Source organism: Rhinopithecus bieti, unplaced genomic scaffold (genome assembly GCF_001698545.2).
Source record: "Rhinopithecus bieti isolate Rb0 unplaced genomic scaffold, ASM169854v2 scaffold_30337, whole genome shotgun sequence".
Lineage (NCBI taxonomy): Eukaryota > Metazoa > Chordata > Mammalia > Primates > Cercopithecidae > Rhinopithecus > Rhinopithecus bieti.
Window position 1 is genome coordinate 628,231 of NW_016813238.1, and position 15,966 is coordinate 644,196.

Consider the following 15,966-nt stretch of genomic DNA (forward strand, 5'->3'; position numbering starts at 1 on the left):
AAAAAAAAAAAAAAAAAACCTTTCCAGAAAAACAAGATTAAGAAGAGAAAAACATAAAACTCTTTTAAATATACCTATAACTTGGATATCCACTTTTAATTAAGCTGAGCATTCTTTAAGAATATGTCCTTTTCATTAATTAAAATTTTACAGGGAATATAAACAATGATTCCTTTCATTCCTTTCACTGGTTTGCACAGGGAGAGAGAGGCCAAAAGTCTGGCTGTAAAAAAACTTTTACCATTTTACCAGCGTGTCTGGCTTCTGGGATTTCTAGGGGAGTTTCTTTGAGGTCCTCCTTGGCTGCATAGGTTTGCATGACTGTTCAAAGCCATATTCAGGTTCTTCAGTTTCCTCTGGGAGGAAAGTGTCTGGGTTCAGGCAAGGAGAGGCTTTTTAACTGGACTGTAGATGCCTCTAACAGCAGAGCCTGATATTTGAGGAGGTGATTATCTGTTGGCCGGGGACTTCCCTTAGAGGACAGCAGTTCTGCTGCATTATGTGGGTTATTGACAGTTAAGTTGTTACTTACTTTATGGTTAACTTGGTGGCCACTGGCACCAGTAAAGCAACTGCTGTAACTGCTCAGAGGCAGGTGGCCTATAATTTAGCCACCAAGTCAAGCTCCTTGCTTAGGTAACCTACTGGTTCTTGAGCTGGACCTTGAGCCTGAGTTAAAACTCCCTTCCTTTTTGATACATAGAGACTGAATTTCTTTCCTATGGGAAGACGAAGGGCTGGTGCTTTAAGCAAGGCTTATTTTAACTGGTTAAAGGCTTTTTGAGCCCCAGGTTCCCAGGTTAGGGACTGAATTTTAGCTGCTTGCATTTCTTTTATGAGGTGGCATAAAGGGCGAGTTATCTCACTGTACTTGGGTATTCCTAGTTTGCAAAATTCAGTAATGCCTAAGAATCCCCTCAGATGTTTAAGGATTTTGGGAAGGGGAAAGAGGAAATGGGCTTAATCATTTCCTCACCTAGTGCTCTTGTTCCTTCTGACAGGACTAGACTCAGGTACTTTACTGAAGTTTGACAGAGCTGAGCCTTAAATTTGGAAACCTTATATCCCCTTTCAGCTAAAAAATTCAGGAGAGCCTCAGTGCCTTCCTGAGACTTTCTCAGTTGGGGCACAGAGAAGAATGTCATCTATATACTGCAAAACTTCAACTTGAGGGTGAGAAAATCAGAGAGATCTTTGGATAGGGTCTGTTTTGCAACTTCTTTTGGATATTAGGGGCTGCCTGAGTAATGAACTTGTCCTTTAAGATTAGCTGTCCTTCCATTGAAATGAGAGACAGAAAGGTGTGTTTCACTAAAGCTTCTCTCAGCCTTTCCAAAAAGGCTGAGGGATTTTTATGTAGTTTTTTATCTATTATGGAAAGCTTGTAGTAGTTAATAGGTTTGGTGCTAGTCCTTTGCAAGTCCTCCAGTATACATATTTGAAAGAGTTTTCTTCTCCACTCACCAATGCTATTGTTATGGTCACATCTGGGGTCCTTTAAGGGCACTGTTACTCTCCCAGTTGGGTGAGGCTCTTCCCCTTCCCTGGCACCATATGAGACACAAAGTTCATCTCCAAATTTCTCTCCTGCTTGCAGGGCCACCTGTTTCTCAGCAGCAGTTAGGGTTTGATTTAAGAGTAACATAACATTCTTCCAGCAGAGTTTAAATACTCTATACGTGAGTGAAGTTGGGACTTTCCTAAAGCAAACATCTGGGTCTGAGGATTAAAAGATCCAGGCTGCACTCGAGGAAGATACAGGCTTGAAGATGGGTTGTTAAGCATCTGGAAAGAGAGGGGAGAAAAGGCCCACCTTAGTCCCCTTCCTCCTTTTGGAGTGACCCAGGGTGCAGAGAAAAGTAGAAAGGGTGTCCTCTTTCTCCTCTTTCCTCCCATCTCCTCTGGGTCCTGGTGACCATCAATTGTGTTGTCCATGGATGCAAGCATTACCACCCATGGATCCAGAGGAGCTAGTCAGCAGGAGTAGTCATGTTTACCTGTGAGATTCCCTAGCTCTCCACCTATCTCTTGGTGTCCCAGACCTACTTGACCTAAAAGGTTCCCATGGTACCCCAGGGGCCCAGGAAGGATTGTGCAGTAATTGGATTTGAGTAAGACCATTTAATGGAGGGAGTGTCCTGACTCTATCCCTGGCTTCTCTTACTATGGCCCTAGCAAAGCCCTGATTTCCCAGAGAATGGGACCGATTGACTTCTAAGCATCAACCCCTCTTTTGTTTAAATGCCAGTGTAGCTGTATGTAGGACAGGTGCCTCAAAAAATATAAGGATTAAATAGCTGTCCTACCTTCAATGAGGACAGTACTGAGCCTAGAATTTGTCTCTCAAGGGCAGCTTCCTTCTGACTATTGAAAGTGGAGTTTTCCTGCCTACCAGTAGGGCATGGGGTCTGATCACTTATAGAGGGATGCAGGAGGAAAAGGAGTTGGGGAACTAGGGGTTTTGGGAAATGGGTCAATAGGGCCCCCCAACAGAGAAAAATCCTATTTCACTAGGTGGTGTGGCAGTAACTGAGATGTTAGGTTAAAAACTCTGACTCCAAATTCTTTCCAGGCAGAGAGGTGTGGGGCTTGATGGGCTGTCCCCACAATATGCCTCCTAGCAAAAGTACAATTAATTTGTCTCATGGAGGAACTGTTTAAATTCACTGGGCAGTGCTGAGCTTTTATGTGGAGGAAAAAAAACTACCCAAATGGAGAGGAGAGTATTCACTCAGGGTGAAATATCCTCCTATAGAGTGCCATGAATGGCTATCATTGGGGAACAAAAAAGCCCTTATTAGATGAAAGTTTAGTTCAGTTTAGTTTAGTTTAGTTGAAATCTTGAAATCCCCCCATCTCAAGAAAGTAACAGAAGCATCAATTCTTTGAGTTACATTCCTGGTTACTAAGGTACTTGCTAACTTTACCCAACAAGGTTATCTCCCCAGGCTGTAAAAACTCCCTCAGCATAGCATACAAAGAACGGATAGGAGACATGAGAGCTGCAAAAAATAAAAGAACATAAGAACATATGATAGGAAAGTCTGGAAGTCCTGGTGGGCCGTTGGGGACTAGAGTTGGTCCAGGAGCCTCCAGTTAACACCAAGGTGTAATCTTGGCCAGATGCCTTCAGTTGCCCCAGGATCTCCTTCCAGCCCCACACGATGGCTAGATCTTCTGTGAAAGGGAACTAGGTTGGGACAGAGCCAACATTCCCAACACCCCAGAGTGATGGGGGATTGATAAAGTCCTCTCCATCAAGCCTGTCCCCTGAGTCTTGTAAGGCTGGCAGCCACTCTAGAAGCTTTTATCTGGCTGACAGGGGCCCAGTGTTTTGTTTGATCTTATGAGAAAAAAACAGAGGATAAGGAGCCTTGGAAATGAAAGTAAAGTGTTGGAGGTCCCCTCCTACTCATCTTTCTGATACTTCCTTTCCTGGCCAATGCACCACAGTGTTGCATTCTTGTTATCTGAGGTAATACTCAGAGTATTATCCACTCATTCTACTTAGTAACATTTCTGCAGTTTGCAGCAAAACCCTTAACATTACAAAAAAAGTGATAGGAGCCATTTCAAACAGTGAAAGAAGGAGAAAGATACCACAGAAAAGTTTGGGGGTCTTGGTTGACACCCTGACTGGCCACTGGGGACTGGATCCAGTCTTGTGGTCTTCTGGCAACACTGAGGAATGGCTTCAGACAGATGTCTTCAGTTGTCCCAGGACTTTGTTCTAGTCCCATGTGATGGCTAGACCTTCATGAAGAGAAACAGAACCAACATTCCTTTTACCCAAAAGAAAGAGACAGATGATGGGGTTGCATCTTATCTCCTGCAAGTGGCATAGCTCAGAGGAAAGTCTGAGGACAAGAAGAGACAGATCTGGTAGATCTGCATTTACTCACCCTTGTGATGTATCCCAAGTGAGCCCCCAAGTGAAGCAGAATATTTCCTTGACCTCTTTGCAAGTGGGAACTGGAGTGCGTGGGTGCTGGCACTAGCCAGCTGTTTTGGTGTCAGCAGGGGCAGACTCCACTCACTTGGTCTCACTGTGTTCCACCCCTTCTGGGAGGAGTGCAGGTGAGTGGATGCAGGAGCCAGGGCAAGCACTTTTGTGTGCTGGCAAGGGCAAAACTTTATGTAGGCCCCATGGCAGTGTCTGGGAGAAGGTGCTCATGACCCTTGAAGTCCCAGAAGGAGTTCTACAGTTCTGTTTTAGCTTTACTCTCTGTAGACAGCTTAAATGTTATCAGCTCAGTGGAGGGTCAGTGTGATAGTCTTTTGCATCCGCACTCATGGCACCTGAGTTCTTGTCTGGCATCCAGGAAGAATGAGGTCACACGAATAAATTAAAGATGGTAAACACAGGGGATTTTATTGCTGATGAAAGTGACTCTCATCAGGAAGGGGAGCTGAAAAGGGGATGGAGGGGGAAGGTAATCTTCTCCTGAAGTCCAACCATCCTCAATCAGACTCCTCTCTGAAGCTACACCATCAAGTTGTCCCTCTGAAGTCAAGTCATTTCTCTCCAATATCCACTGTAGTTTCCAATGTCCAGCTGCTTCTTCTCTCTCTTTTGGCTGAGCCTGGAGTTTTTATGGGCACAGGATAGGGGTGGGGTGGGCCATGGGTGGTTTTGGCAAAGGCAATATTAGAGCAGGAAAACAGGAATGTGAGTTCTCACTTTGGGCCATGGTGTCAGGCTTTTTGGCTTGAGGGTGAGACCCTCACTGGGGACCCATCCTCTTCTGCTCCAAATTTTCCTACCTCCTGTCCCTATCAACAGCTTTACAAAGGCAGTTTAGTTTTGGGGAAGGACTATTATTATTTAAACTATAAGGTAAATTTCTCCCAAAGTTAGCTTGGCCCAAGTCCAGGAAGGCCTAAGGGTAGTTTGAAAGTTAAAGGCAAGATGGGGTTAGTTAGATCAGATGTCTTTCACTGTCATAATTTTCTCACTGTTACTATTTTTGCAAAGGCAGTTTCACTTGGACTCAAGCCCATGGACAGCCTTCTTAGATACTGTGTGCAAGTCACCTCAGAATTGATCCACCAGAAGTCAAGGAGGCTGGGGTCTGTTGTTTGAGGGTTGCTCTGTGGGCATTAACTTCCCCATACTTTCAGAGGTAGTCTTAAGAGTGCTTAGCAAGCTCTCAGGTGCGGGAGAAAGCCACCATCAGGAAGAGAGATGCAAGTGTTTGAGGAGGGGAGATATGTGCCAGCAGGGGACTGTCCACCCCAGCTTGAGGTAGACTTACATAGGCCTAAGTGGAAATGGGGTGGGGTTTCTATGATCTTGGAAGCAGTGTCACGTGAGAATAAAAGACCAAAAGCTACAAACTTTTGGCATTTTTCCTCCAAACTCTAGATTTGAATTTCAAACAGAAAAAGATTTGGAAGGGCATCTAATCTTGACATTTTTCCCAACCCAAGATTATTTAAAGATTCTCTAGGTTGGAGGAAGGAAGTGAGTGGGGAGGGAACACATGAACAACGTGGAGATGTCTCTCTGGTGCCCAGCAGTTCCCAGGGAGTTCTGTGGGAGGTGAGCAGCAGCCGAGGGACCGTGTTTCATGAGGACAAACTGCCCATCATTCGGGTCCTCTTCATTTTTGGATGGAGCCCCCATCACACCCATACACTCGCTGCAGGCCAGGGTGAGTCGCCAGAGTCATAACCATTGAGCAGAGCCACAGGAGGGGCTTTGAGCTCCAGGACACTGGGTCCCCACTCTGCATAAGACCCATCTGGTAGTTTCTTTATATGGAGGCAGCTAAGGCCACAGTGGGTGGCTGGCATCAGGATAAACTGAGGCATGAGAGGTGATTTCTTGGCCCTGGAGCTTTCAAATCTGTAGGAGTAGGGAGTGATGTAATACAACTTCTGGGTGGTGTGATGAGACATGTGGACCACATGTGGGGTGACGAGAGGGTCTCTGACCCACAACCTCCTTATGCCCCTATACTCCATTTAGCTTCTATACATGCAGGAGCCCCCCACTTCAGAAGCAGCCTTCAGCCAGACCCTGGGGAGCTGGGGCACAGACATAGAGCCAGGTTTCACTCTGGGCCAGGTGGCTTCCCCAGCTACCCCCAGGGAACGCCCACAAGGAGAGAAGTGGCTGCTCCCAGGTCAACCCTGGGGGCCTCCCGTAAGCGTCTTCATCATGAGGACCCTCAATAAAGACCCCTCCTGGGTGCAGCCCTGTGGTGTGGCCAGCAGGGTCTTCTGGGGGAGCTCTTGGTAGGGTCTGATGGAACTCTAAGAGTAAAGTGTGGGGACCAGGCGAAGAGGAGGCTCACAGGGAACAGCAAGGCCTAAGAAAGTCTCCAGAGTCACGACCACTGAGTAGAGCCACAGGAGGAGCTCTGAACTCCAGGACCCTGGGTCCCCACTCTGTGCATAAGACCCACCTTGTACTTTCTTTATGTGGAGGCGACTAAGGCCACAGTGGGTGGCTGGCATTAGGATAAACTGAGGGATGAGAGGTGATTTCTTGGTCCTAGCTGGGTTCTGCAATTGTATGCTGCCCCTTTGTTCTTTCTCTCCTGTCAGGCGCTTGAGACAGGGACCCCTTCTCACCCGTTATGTTACTTTGGCCTCAACACAGCCCTGGAGATGGGAGCTATCAGTTCCATTTCACAGGTGGGAATCATAGGCCCAGAGAAGGTCTGTGATACACACATGGCCACACAATGAGTTATCCAAGCCTAACACAGTGAGTTAGCCAAACCAAGACTAACACAGTGAGTTAGCCAAGCCTGTCTCCCCAGCAGTGGGTAGGGGGGCCAGATTCTGCTGCCCAGGATCTGTGTGGTCTTCAGCAGACACCTCACCTCTCTGAGTCTCAGTTTCTTCACCTGTAAGACTACAATGATTACTCCCACCTTTCAAGGGTGCTGGGAGGTGAAAATTTGCCAGACTCTGCATATGACCTGTGGCTCCTGCCTCATGGAAATGAGCAGACTATGCATGTGATCTGTGGCTCCTGCCTCATGGAAATGAGCAGACACGCTGGCTGCTGGGCTTGTCACCCCTCCCCCAACCCCACTGCCTACTGAATTCAGTGGAGGAACATCCAACAGCATTCAAATCCAGCCCAAATCGGGAGTCTCCCAGTTGTCCCACTGGGGTTTTCCCCGTGCCCTCTAGGAAAGCCCAGTCTCCAGCCCAAGAAGCAAGACTCTCTCATGAACTGCAAGGCTTTTATTGCTGGAATCCTCTAGTCAGAGCCCTGGACCTGGCAGGTTGCTGAGATGGCTTAGTGATCAGGCAAGTGGTTTTCTTGGGTCCTCTATCAAAGATGGCTCTGCTAACACAACTTGCTTGAGTATATTTTATCCTGCAAAGAGAACATCAGGAAACACAGTGAGGCCTCAGGTAAAAGAGATAACCAGTTGCACTGAACACTCATTGGACAGTTCCTGGGGAGATGCCTGCAGCCTTGTGTGGCTTCTAGGTCTGAGCAAGTAAAGGTGGATTCCTCCCAATCTCCTGCACCACAAGAGTGTCCCAAGATATTCCTGAGAAGCTTCTGTAAAGCTCCCTCTGATAGAACAAAAAGAGGAAGGGTAGTCCTGGTGTGATGGGGTTAGGGGTGCAGCCCAGGACAGACCAGAAGAGGCTGCTGAGGAGGACCTGGTGAGTCTGGTCACCTGGGAGCCTCCAGGAATGCACCGATCCCAGGTCACTTTCTATTTCTGCCCCTGGGACATTTGTAGCTAAAGCAGTAACTTGTGCCTACCCACTCTTGGCACAGCCCAGAGAAGATTCACTCGGATTCTCCTCGTGGGGTATCCCAGGCCTAGGGAGGGCAGGAGGGTGGCTTTTGGAGGCTGCCTATCTCCTGGCATGTAAGCCACTGAATGACTCCTTGGGATCCAGGGGACAAGGAAAAATGAGGGTTTTAGCAGGGATGGAGTAGGGGACTTGAAGGGTTAGGATAAAGGATCTGATGTTTAAAGAAGGGAAGGAGGGAGGGCCCAGTGGCTCATGCCAGTAATCCTAGCACTTTGGTAGGCTGAGGTGGGAGGATGGCTTGAGTACATGAATTAAAGAACAGCTTGGACAACATAGTGAGACCCCCGTCTCCACAGAAAATAAAGAAAATTTAAAATTAGCTGGGCATGGTGGCATGCACCTGTAGTCCCAGCTACTTGGACAGCTGAGGTGGGAGGACTGTTTGAGCTGAAGAGGTTGAGGCTGCGGTGAGCCATGATCACTCCACTGCACTACAGTCTAAGTGACAGAGTGAGACTCTGTCTTAAAAAAGAAAAAGAAGGGAAGGACTCGGTGCTAGTGGTTTGGAGAAGATCCAGTCTCATAGTCTCATATGCTAGAGAGGCTGGAGGCAGGGAGGCCAGAGCCGAGGGTCTGAAATTGAGGTTGGGTGGTGCCATGGAGACAGGAAGTCCTGGAAGTTCCCAGGCTAGCCCTCAGAACTCAACAGTCGGAGCCAGCCTGTGAGCTCAAGGGCTAGCTGACTCTCCCTCCCTGGCCCTTCCCTGCATCATTGTTGTCTGCCCTCTTCTCTCTACCTCCTCATTCATGAGGTTCCTTTTCCTCCCAGATTCCCAAGGAAAGGTCTTGGTGGAGAGGAGAATAAGCAAGCCCCCCACTGCCCTGGGACCAGCAGACCCCCCCAGCCAGGCTTGGGCGCAGGCACACACAGCTGCACTCACCAGCCCACTGAGCACATGCTGCTTGTCCTCATCTGTCAATTTCTTATCAACACAGTTCTTCAGCTTCCTAGCATTGGACAGTATTACTGAGAGCTTTTTGAATTGTGACACATATTCATCAGGGGTTCCCATCAAGAAGAGATTAACATCCTGTTTTACAGCTGGACAAATGTTACAATCTGGAACACAGTCTGATTGCTCAGCCTCCCGAGTAGCTGGGACCACAGGCACCCGCCACCTCGCCTGGCTAGTTTTTTGTATTTTTTTAGTAGAGACGGGGTTTCACCGTGTTAGCCAGGATGGTCTCGATCTCCTGACCTCGTGATCCACCCGTCTCGGCCTCCCAAAGTGCTGGGATTACAGGCTTGAGCCACCGCGCCCGGCCAACATTTTTTTTAATCTTGTTTTTTAGAGACAGGGTCTTGCTCTGTTGTGTAGGCTGGAGTGTAGTGGTGCCAACATAGCTCACTTGCAGCCTCTAACTCCCAGGCTCAAGTGATCCACCTGACTTGGCCTCCCAAGGGGCTAAGATTACAGGCATGGGCTACCATACCCAGCTAATGATTTTATTTTTATAGAGACAGAGGTCTTCTTCTGTTGCCCAGGCTGGTCTTGAATTCCTTGGCTCAAGCGATCCTCTCACCTTGGCCTCCCAGTGTGCTAGGATTATAGGCATGAGCCATGGCCCGCCATCCCTGTGTGGCCTGCGTGTCAAGTCCCTAGCCCCATGACTGTCCAACCTCACCCCTGCCATCCTCCCTCCATCACTGGCTTCCTTTCTATTTCTTGACCATGCCAAGCTTGCTGCCCCTGCTCCCTGAAATGCCCTTGCTCCAGTTGGCTGCACGAGTCACTGCTTAATTCTTCAGTGAATTGCCCATATTCTCTTTCTCTCCTTTTAAATGTTTGTGTTTTAAAATTTTGATTTCATTTTTATTTTAGATTCAGGGGGAACATGTGCTTCTTTGTTATGTGGGTATTACATGCGTATGTCACCTTATCAGAGACTGCCCCAAGCTCTTGACCTCTTCTGTAAAACTAGCACTCCCCACTGTCACTGCAGCACTCTGCTCTCCAGTCCCTTCTTCCTCTTCCTCCATAGCCCTTCTTGCCATTTGCTGATTGTCTCCCCCTGCCCCACTTAGATGTGTAAGGAGCTCCAGTGCACTGCTGTAACCTCAGGGTCAAGACCAGGACCGACACAAAGTAGATGCTCTATAAATGTCTGTTAGATGACTCGAAGGGACACTCCCATTGCTCTGGAGTCTATAAACTAAACTTTTTAAAAACTTATTTTTGTTTATTATTTTTTTTTGAGACAGGGTCTTATTCTATTGCCCAGGCCGGGGTGCAGGGGTGCAATCAGATCTCACTGGAACCTCAGCCTCTCAGGCTCAAGCGATCCTCCCACCTCAGCCTCCCAAGTAGCTGGGACCACAGGCGTGCACCACCAAGCCCGGCTTTTTTATTTTTACTTTGTGTAGAGATGGGGTTTCACCATCTTGCCCAGGCTTATCTCTAACTCCTGGGCTCAAGCAATCCTCCCACCTCAGCCTCCCAAAGTGCTGGGATTACAGGCATGAGCCACTGTGCCTGGCCTCTGGAGTCTATGAACAAGAATTTTTACAGATACTTGCTGTATACTTATGAAATTGCTAGGTGAAGTGAAGGTTTTTGATACTTTGTAAGTTCAGAATTAGGCAGTTTTTGACTGGAGGTTCTAGGCTGACCTTTTCTTGAGTCAGCAGTGACAGAATAAAATTTGCTAAAGCCACAGAGTCAAAAGTAGAATGCAAGTTTTTTGGCCTTGATAAGAAGCCTGCGCCAATCAGGACTCCCATCCAGTAACGACTCTTGGCAGAGAGGTGTCAGGTGCCAAGCTCCAGCTGTCAGCTGTCCATCATGTCTTCTAGTGTGTGACAGTGTCTCAGTCCTGCATTTTTTTTTTATGAATCTTGGTAGTCTTGAGGTGGTGGACATTTTTGAATGCCCACCAAGCTGAGTTTGTTCGGCATTTTTCTCAGAGTTGATACTGGGGTTAGGATTTTGGGGAACACATCCTGGAAGTGCAGGACCCCGTGACATCAATGTCTGGGCACTAGTTACCACGTGTCATTTGATTAGTATTGTCTGTACCAGCTTTCTGTACTGTTTTCCCCTTTCCTTCCCCTTTTCTTGGGAAACCTCTAAGCTCATCCTCAAAGTGGGAGGTGCAGTAAGCTTGTGGGTGGGTGAGATGTTTCTGAAGACAAAAGTAGCAGGGCTGAGTGTGGTGGCTCATGTGTATAACATCAGCACTTTGGGAGGCCAAGGACAGAGGGTCCCTTGAGTCCAGGGGTTCGAGAACAGCCTGGGCAACATTGTGAAACCCCGTCTCTACAACAAATAATAAAATTAGCTGGGCGAGGTGGCATGTGCCTGTGATCCCAGCTACTTAAAAGGCTGAGGTGGGAGCATTGCTTGAGAGCTCAGGAGGTGGAGGCTGCAGTGAACTATGATCAAGCCATGGTACTTCAGCCTGGGTGACAGAGCAAGACCCTGTCTCTAAAAAGAAAAGAAGAGGAGAGGAGAGGAGAGGAGAGGAGAAGAGAAAAGGAGTAGGGAATGGGGAAAACAGGAGAGGGGAGGGGAGGAATCTACATGTATAATTTGGAATTGTTCTGTAAGGAATATTTGTGTTTTCTTCCCCATTTATTTATTCGTCAGCCATTTATTTTAATCAGTATAGGCTCACATGTAGTTCTCCCCTCGGATTTGTGGGGAGAACTCCCCTCGGATTTGTGGGGGGATTGGTTCCAGGACCTCCCAGGGACACTAAAATCCACAGATGTACAAGTCCTGTATATAGAATGGCACAGTATTTGCATATAACCTGCACACATCCTTCCAGTATATTTAAATCATTCCTAGATTACTTATAATTCCTAATACAATGCCCACACATCACTTCCTTCACGTGGATTCGACTTAATGCTCTGTGTGGAATAAATTCAAATTGTCTTTTTGGAACCATATGGAATTCCGCCCCACCCTGAATATTTTCAATCCACGCTTGGTTGAATCCACAGATGTGGAGCCTCCAGATGTGGAACCCATGGATACAAAGAGCCAACTGTATGTTATTTTATACTGTGGGTTATAATCCAATACTATGTGATTTATTTTATTGCTTAAATTGTTCCAGAAAAGGCAGCCTTTGAAAAAGTCCAGGATTGCTACAATGAGGCAGGAATCACATCTAAGTTATTGGATCTGCTCGTCATGGTAACTTCCTCTCCCTCCTCCCTCCACCACAGGCAGCATAGTGTAATATGCCACATACATATAGACCCTGCAGTGGTGTGATACATGACAGACAGGATCTACAAACAATGAGCTCGTAAACCTCTGCTCCACCCTACAGGACATATCGCATGCAACGGATGCCACGTGCACTCCCACCCTGTTCTGCTGCCACACCTGTTCCTAGCACACCAATGAGCTTACAATTGGTAAATAGGAATAACATCAGTGCAACATAGTGTGCCACTCCTGTGATGTTTCTCCTCTAGGCTAGAGGAGCTAGCACTGCAGGGTAGCATTTTAACCTTTGGCAGCAAAGAGAGTCCTTAATTCAGCTCCTGAGCAGGTAGGAGCCATGTCAGCTGCATCTTACAGATTTTAGAAATGCACACCTGATCTTGGACTCCTTTCCCAGGAAGGAACACCCTGGCCTTGCACGGCTTCTGCCTGTTCGCTGGTTTCACTTCCGCTGCGCCCACCCTGGTGGCTGCTCAGCTGGCTCAGATGGAGCTCCACTTCTTTTTGCATTGTCTCAGTGCCCACAGGCCAGAATCTGTCTCTAAGGTTTTCATGCCTGAGGCCCCTGAGACAGCCTCTCCTTGCAGGTGCCTCCTCACCAGGTCTATTCAATGTGTCTCCTGATGAACGCTTTTTGTTGTTACTGTTCTCGTTACACAGTTCTACAGATTTTTGAGTAGCCTATCACCCCATCTACCAAAGCTATTATTTTGAGTGTCTGATTCTGAAAAATGAGAGGATTTTCTGAGAAGCAGAACTTCGTGTACTAATACATGCACATGGGGTACATGGGATTTTTTACAACACGTGTGTATACATTGCATGCATCCCACAGAGCTGATAGATGAGTCTCAGGTCCTTCACATAAACCCAGACTGGGCCATCTTGCCCCTTCCTCCGGTCCAGTCCCCTCCATACCCTCCTGAACCTTCTCACCTCCTTTCCTCCCCAGCTGGGGTGCTCATCAGACTTCCTCCTGGTGCTCGTGCACAGGCGATTAGGGGGCCAGCCTCATCCTAGCCACCCTGACTGCAGCCGCCTCTGCAGGGGTGAGCCTGTGGACCAGAGGCCATTGCCGGGGATGCAGCTGTCTCCCTGAGGAGACTTTTCATCATTGCAGATGACAAGGGTGATAACCCTGGGGGTGCTGGGTAGTTCTGTTGTAGGATTCCTGCATGCTGCCAGCTCTGTCCCTCCTCCTCTTACTCTCTCCCAGACCACCATCACCACCAGCCCAGGATGCATCGCCTCTGGGGTGGACTCACTGGAAGAGGATGTTAAAGAAAGCTTATCCAAGCTGAACCCTTTCTAGAGATGAATCTTTGCCACTCATGCCTGATCTGAGCTCCATCTTCCTGCCCTGTTCTCCTTCTCACGTGAAGCTGGAATCCAGACATCTGCCCAAATCGGATTCAGTCTTTATTAGTCTGACTAATAAAACACCTGCAACTCAGCCACGTGTGTCTGAGGTCTGTGTGCTGTGTGGGGAGTGTGGGAGGCTAGGCAGGAGATCCCGGGACATGGTGAGATGTGACACGTGAGGCCACTGAGAGCATGGGGACTGGAGTCAGGCAGAGCCGGAATAGGTCTAGGCCCTGCTGCTGACTAACTGTAGGATCACCGGTAAGCTGTTTTATCTTTCTGAAGCTCTGCCCTCATCTGTAAATGAGGATTCACGTAAATAACAAACATGTCACCATAGACTTCAGCAGCTTGGGAGAATAAAAACGATGTCAATAGCCACTGCATGAGTCAGTTTTCACATTGCTAATAAGGACATACCCGAGACTGGGCAATTTATAAAGAAAAAGAGGTTTAATGGACTCACAGTTTCACATGGCTGAAGAGTCCTCACAATCATGGCAGAAGGCAAAAGTTACATCTTATCCTATATGGTGGCAGACAAGACAGAATGAGAATCAGGTGAAAGGGGTTTCTGCTTATAAAACCATCAGATCTTGTGAGACTTATTTAGTACCATGAGAACAGTATGGGGGAAACCGACCCCATGATTCACTTATCTCCCATCAGGTCCCTCCCACAACACATGGGAATTACGGGAGCTACAATTCAAGGTGAGATTTGGGTGGGGAAACAGCCAAACCATATCAGCCACAGACAGACTTTCCCTTGCCCTGGCCTTTATCACAGTCGCAGGACCTGTAGCCCCTTAAACATCACTCTGGTAATGGCTGGGTCACTTAGAAGATGACCTGGGCTGGCTCATCACAAATCCTCTCGGTCTTCTGGGTGACATTTGCCCTTTTTTTTTTTTTTTTTGAGACAGAGTCTCACTCTTGTCACCCAGGCTGGAGAGCAGTGGCATGATCTCAGCTCACTGCAACCTCTGCCTCCCAGGTTCAAGTGATTCTCCTGCCTCAGCCTCCCAAACAGCTGGGACTATAGGCACGCACCACCATGGCCAGCTAATTTTTGTATTTTTAGTAGAGACGGGGTTTTGGCATGTTGGCCGTGCTGCTGTCGAACTCCTGGGCTCAAGTGATCTGCCTGCCTTGTAATCCCAAAGTGTTGGGATTACAGGCGTGAGCCACCACGCCTAGCACATTTGCCATTTTCTACTTCTTAGGTAGGTATCTCCTGAGGAGGCTGACCTTCTGCAGGGACACTCAGGACTTGACTTCTGCCACTGGGACCAGGACCCCATGCAGTCTCAGGCTGGAAAGAAGGAAGAGGAGGAGTGCACGGCAGAAGCTCACCTAAGGCAATGCTAGTGCCGTGGAGACAGCTCAGGCCCTGAAGTCTTCCTTGTAGAATGTGGTCCCTGGGACAAGTATCATGTCTCCTCTGAGCCTACTTCCAAAAGTATCAAATAGCCAATTGCATTTACCAGGAGGCTATTTGTGAGGCTATAAGGCAGAGACTAAATTTTACTTCTATTTACTAGAGACTAGAGCAGTGCTGGGCTCCAGTGACTATGCTACAAAAAAGTGGCATAACAAGTGTCTTAGTTCATTTTTTTGTAGCTATAAACTAAGTATCTGAGATGGGGTAATTTATAAAGAAATGGATTTCTTACAGTTCTGAAGGCTGTGAAGTCCAAGAGCATAGTGCCAGCATCTGGTGAGGGCCTTTTTGCTGTCATAATATGGCAGAAGGCATCACGAAGTGAAAGGGCAAGAGCATGCATGTCAGCACAGGTCTCTCTTCCTCTTATTATAAAGTCGCCAGTCCCATCATGGGGACCTCATCCTAATGACCTTTTATAATCCCAAACACCTCCCAAAGGCCATGCATCCAACACATGAAATTTGGGGGACACATTCAAATCACAGTAACTGGTAATACCTGTCTACCTTCCTGAGTCAGGATGGCATGATAAGGTCACAAACAGAGTTAAATGTGGGACTTGGAGCTAAGGGGCCTGAGACTTGAGTCCTGGCTCTTCTTTGACCTGCTGGCTGAATGTAGGCATTTTAATTCACCTGTTTGCTTCTTACACAACTTAATTTTACATGTATTAAGTACTGAACACTCTGCTAGACTTAACATTCAATGTAGAGGTCATATTAAAGGGTCTAAAATTCTATTGAGAAGTATAAAATAAAATTTGAACAGATGAAGGACTAAATCATGTTTGTGTATGGGGTGAATCCACACTGTAGAAATGTCAGCTATTCCCAAATCCATCTAAATTAATCTTTGTTTCAATGAAGATTGATCTAAAACTTATCAAAGAGAATAAGTGCTTGAAATCAACCAAGAAAATTTAAAAAAACAAGAAGGATGAGCAGAATCTTTCTCACCCAGGATTACAACATAGGTATGAAACAAGGATTTATAAATAGTCTAATAGGTAGAGGATCATTGTGACAGAAACGAAACTACAGAAATAGACAGGAAAGTAGTTTAAGATAAAAAATGGCAGCTTCATGAATCATGGAGAAAGAATAGATTTGGTTTCTGTTTTTTTGTTTGTTTTTTGAAGATGGAGTCTCCCTCTGTTGCCTAGGCTGGAGTGCAGTGGCAT

The 15,966-nt window shown here is 47.3% G+C and overlaps 1 long non-coding RNA gene across 1 annotated transcript in view; it reads left to right on the forward strand.

Annotated features, from left to right (window-relative positions):
- Positions 1 to 13,431, forward strand: part of LOC108512601 (uncharacterized) — a 34,035-nt gene extending 20,604 nt beyond the window's left edge. Inside the window, exons 2-3 of the long non-coding RNA XR_001880638.1 lie at positions 11,863 to 11,942; positions 13,195 to 13,431. This is a non-coding gene — a long non-coding RNA (uncharacterized LOC108512601). The remainder of the gene's footprint in view (positions 1 to 11,862; positions 11,943 to 13,194) is intronic.
- Positions 13,432 to 15,966: the final 2,535 nt, after the last annotated feature.